Consider the following 5,220-nt stretch of genomic DNA (forward strand, 5'->3'; position numbering starts at 1 on the left):
TCAGTTGCGTGCCATATTCAACTCAACTCTTATCTTAGCTAAATTTAATTTGCGTCAGAAAAAGGAGTTGTCATAATGCGTTGATTATGGTCATCTACTTTCGTTTTGGCTTACCTGCACAGGTGTCATGCGAAGTATCTAAATACAGGTAGGTACCTTTCACAACTTACCTCTTATCAACTTGGGTTCCCCTTTGTTGACAGTGGAGTTTTTATTATGGTATTATATATTTTTTTAAACGTTATCGCAATGTTTATATAGAACGAATTTGCTCAGACTGAACCCACCCCCAAATTTAGAGAGTGGCAGGGTCCTTGCCAAAAAGCTAAAGACAAAATTGTTGAGAGATGCGGTAAAAGAAGTTTGACACACAATAAAACTTAAAACTGTCAAACTTAAAAGAAGCTACTAAAGCTAAGTGAGCCATGCAACTTTTAGCGAGTAGATTTAGTGAATTATGTAAGTATCATTTATTGGGATTGGTGTCCTAATTCTCCCGGAGTCTCGTTGTTTTGTAAAGATACACATTGTTTGATGAATAAAATAATTGTTATTTCATTCTGGCATCTACTCATATCCAATAAACAAAGCTTCTTAGTTATCTTATGTGAACTTAAGCATGTATATGTGATATACAAGTGAATCATGCCTTAAGTGATAACTTAAATAGGTATGTAGTATAAGGATTAAGGTGGGATACCTAATCCTGGTGACACTACGGATACGACTCGCTTTATAGAGGTTTGCAAGCGTTGTAAACTACTACAGATGGTAGATCCTGACCATTCATGTGGAGACGTGTGGGCGGGAGTGTCCTATACAAAGAGTTTGTATAAGACCTGAACCACGAGATGACTAGACTCTGTATATAATGCCATTGATTCTAGAGACTTACATCTTACCTAAATGACCATAGGTGACACGACCTCAATCTTGAGTGTTTTGGGAGCTCCTGCCTTTAAGGGCGGTCCTTTGATTAGTATGGGTGAGAATGGCCAGATTTTCAACTCAACTTGCCTACCTTTTTGGGGACTTATCTGATCTGGGAGTTGGGAACTCAATCTACAAGATGGAATTTACTCCTTTCCTATAGCATGAATAAATAGAGAGATCGCTCTCTTAAGGGATGATTCCGGGGCTTGAACATAGTGGCCATAACTTCTCTTTGGAAGAGAGGACTCGGTCATAGTAGGACTATGACTTATGTTCATTAGAAGGATCAATGGTACTTAAGGAATTAGATGTAACTACAGGGGCATAACAGTTATTGGCTGAGTTGTACTTATGAGAGATTTGTGAAGGGTTATTGCACTGCTGATTGGTTAAGATGGACACATAATATATCTGTGGTAAGGAGAGTTCAGCTATCGGTCTTTAATGGAGTGTCTAGCAGTTAACGGATGGTGGACCTCGTGACTAAAGAATTTAGTGAGTTATCCACATACTGTTGGAGCTTCGAGCTATAGGTCCATAAGGTCTCCTTGGTAGCTCAATGGATTCGGTTGAGGATCAGTTCTTGGTGTTGATTTGAAATGTTCAAATTGACAAGAGGTAATTCGATTATATATGATATGATCAGTATGATATATGAGATACATCTAGTGGAGGATTAATGTAAATGAGATTTACATTAAGTACCATAGAAAAGAAAAAGAACTATGGTTTATATGTTTCATGAGATGAAATATTAAAACTATCAGTTATAAATGTATGATAAGTTGGTTATCATTTATATTTATAATAATATTAATTATTGGATAATTAAATCTTTTTCTCTAATAACCAATTGAGTGGGAGGTTATGGGTGGTTTATAATAACCGTGAGATAAAAAGGAAAATTGTTTTCCTAATTTTAGTAAGTTTTGTCAAAATTTGTTTTGAGATTTCTCTCTCGGAAAAAGAATCTCATGGAGCTTGTCAAGTAAATACGGATTTATTAAACGATAACTTGACAAAAGGTAAACGATCGTGTAGTGTTTGTAGGCGATAGACACATTGCTAAACGACGAACTAAACGATTTCTTAGCTTTTGCTAGACGATCGCTTAGCTTTTGCTAAACGATTGGATATTGACCTATACGATAAATTTCTGTCTTTTCCCACTTGCCCAATCGTGTACATGATTGTTCATTCCTCCTTCGTCTGCCTCATTCCAAGTCCACACAGAGCCCACCCTCTGGATTCTCACACTGAGAATACCAAGGTAGCCTTCTTGGTGGTGTCATACTCAACTTGACACCGTCGAGGTTCTGTGGAGGCCGTTCGTGCTGTTGGGGTGTTCGTAACCGAGGTGATCACTGAGTTCGAGTGTGAGGTGTTTGTGCTGTGGAACAGTCGTGTTGTTCGAGCATTAGTGGTTGTTGTTTTCGAGCGTTCGTGAGCAATGAGCGGGGAGACGAGTCTACAAATGTTCGTAGCATTTTCCTTGTTCATTTGTAGTTATCATGCTATAATTTCTATATTGAATGCATAACCATTTGTTTTGTTTACGACTGTAATTTTTAATGTTCATACATGATTGTAATTTGGAATGACCTATTCCGCTGCTCATGGAAATCCTTGTGTTCGATTTCCTTCATCATCATGGATGCTAATTTTTCAACGCAAAAGATGGCAAGCAGGAAAAAGAGAATTTTAAAAGGATAACACATGAAAGATAACAAAGAAAGAAAGATGCGAGCAGAGTGATGATCGTGTCAATAACTAGAATTCACGCGGAAGAAATCATCATGCATTGAATAAGGGAGAAAATTCTTCTTTCGAAACAACACACCGAGAGGAAATTATTATCGCACCAAAAAGGAGCAAGCGCAACACCACACCCAAGAAAACCAGCAGCAAATCCAAAATGACAATAATCAAATAAATCAAAAGAAGTTAACTAAGAAAGCAAAGTAAATATAGAGTAAAAGACGTCCCTGGAGGAATTGGAGTAAAGTCACCACAAGGATTCTTCTATGTAGGGGATCGAACTTGCCTGCTTAGGTTAAGGGACTCATTGTCCCAGCCACCAAAGCTTTCAACAATCATTGGCCATATGACAGTTGCCATGCTCCTAAGACTACTTCCAGCATGCGACAAATAGCCTTTCAATCTCAGGGTCAATATTGAATTTGAGTGTAGTACCTTCACTCAAATATCATTTGCAACTTAGCTGCGCAAGCTACAATATGCCTAAGATCAATAGGGTGCCTGCGAAAACACAAAACTTAAACAAACTATTAAATGCCAAGTCATTGACAACGACGCCAAAAACTTGATGGGAGGAAAATTTTAATTTGTTTGCATAATCGATATGCGTTGATGGTCATGCAATGATCATGCATTGGTCTGAAGAATATGCAGTATGCGTTAATCGTGTATGCAATGACCATACGTTCCTATCACAAGTTTTCTTGCTCTCTCACCAAGTATAACGAGATCACAAGTTTCTTGGGATGATCCGAGGTTGAACACGGGGACTTGCAATTAAAAGATGATTGTAAAGTAATGTGTTTGAGGTGGAGAATAAAAATAAAAAGAAAAAAATTGATTACTATGCACTACTCCTACTCCTAGCTAAACAGACTGAATAATTGAAGTTTGACTATGAGAATCGGTAGAGAAGCGATAACTGTTAACGCATAATAAGATGCATGGAGAAGTAGAGTTATGGAGGAGATATCACCAAGTCCTTAAGTTTGGTCGTAAGGGTAATCCTAGCTCGCCACACTAATGCATCGCACACCTCTCGGTGGTCAGCCACATACTTTATATCTCTATAACACATGGTTGCATTGAGCATGAGGTTATTCCTATCTCTAGGAACACTGCTTACTTTGCTTAGTGAATTTTCATACTTACCCTCTCAGACAGTTGGTTATAGGTATTCCGCTTATAGACAAGCATTGTGATAACCTTGCACTAAGCAAACAGAATTGACTCACAATACTCATGCAACACACATCTCTCGGTGGTTTGCTACATCATCATATCTCTATGTCGCATGATTGAGTATGTGATAACTCTTGTAATCTGCACTTAACTCATTGCGGTGAAAGAAAAAGATGATAAAGTAGAAGAAGACAATGAAAATGATGTTGAAGGAATTAAAGAGATGCATTAATTACAAAATGTATTAATGTCTTAAGCCAAAATGTAATACAATACAGAGGTGAGAAGAAAGATGGATGGCTACATATAGGAAATCTCTTGCTTCCATCTGATGTGCATCAAGGCTGCCAGTGGTGTAATGGATGAGCGGTGGAGTAGTCCCTCTCGAGATCTATCTCTGACAAAGCTTCGGTCGTCAATCGGAGGAAGTTGTGGATGTGAAGAACTCTTAAAGACTTTCTTGCTCATACTCTCATATGTGATAATAGGAATTTGCCCAAGGCAGAAGTCCCGGATGCTTTGAATATGGCTTCAAGGCTCTATTTATAGAGCTCAAACGCCAAAAACTTTGGTAATCCCGCTCTAAATCACTACCATTCCTGTTGCGGTAGATGAAATGTCATCATGATCTTATCTCTTTGATACTTCTGAGGTATGCGTTTATGATTGTTTCTTCTGAAGTATCAACGCATTCCACCAGCTTTGCGATCATCCTCCTATCATGGTTATCACTATTGTTGAGAAATTTCACGTGACTAACTTGTCTTCATTAAGATCAATGCATGCGATCAACTTTGCATGATTTGGGATCAACGCATGCGATCGACTCCTATGACAACTACAAAATAGACATTTTGCCGCAAAATAGCGCATGATATAGGGTTAGCAGGGATTTTTAGTGCTGATCAACACAAGTTCATTATTCCACATGAATTCTTAGCAATATTAACGCATGTTCTGCTCATCAACCCTACAAGCTATCACACGCCTTGCCATAGACAAGCTTGAAGGGTGTTGTCCCAATGGGAGTTTTGTAAGCTATTCTATATGCCTAAAGAGCATCGTCATGGCATATTCTCCAATCTTTTCTTTTGGGGTTGACGGTCTTTTCAAGGACACTCTTTACCTCTCGATTGGATATCCCAGCTTGGCCATTCATCTGAGGATGGCAAGGAGTGGCAACTTGATGATAGACTCCATACTTCCTTAGAAGGTCTTCAATGGTCCGAGTACAGAAGTAGGAACCTTGATCGCAAACTATAGCGTGTAGGATACCAAACCTGGAAAATATGTAAACTTTTAAAAATCTTGAAACAACAGTAGCGTTGTTAGTCCTAGTGGGGATAG

The sequence above is a fragment of the Benincasa hispida genome, chromosome 4 (genome assembly GCF_009727055.1).
Source record: "Benincasa hispida cultivar B227 chromosome 4, ASM972705v1, whole genome shotgun sequence".
NCBI lineage: Eukaryota > Viridiplantae > Streptophyta > Magnoliopsida > Cucurbitales > Cucurbitaceae > Benincasa > Benincasa hispida.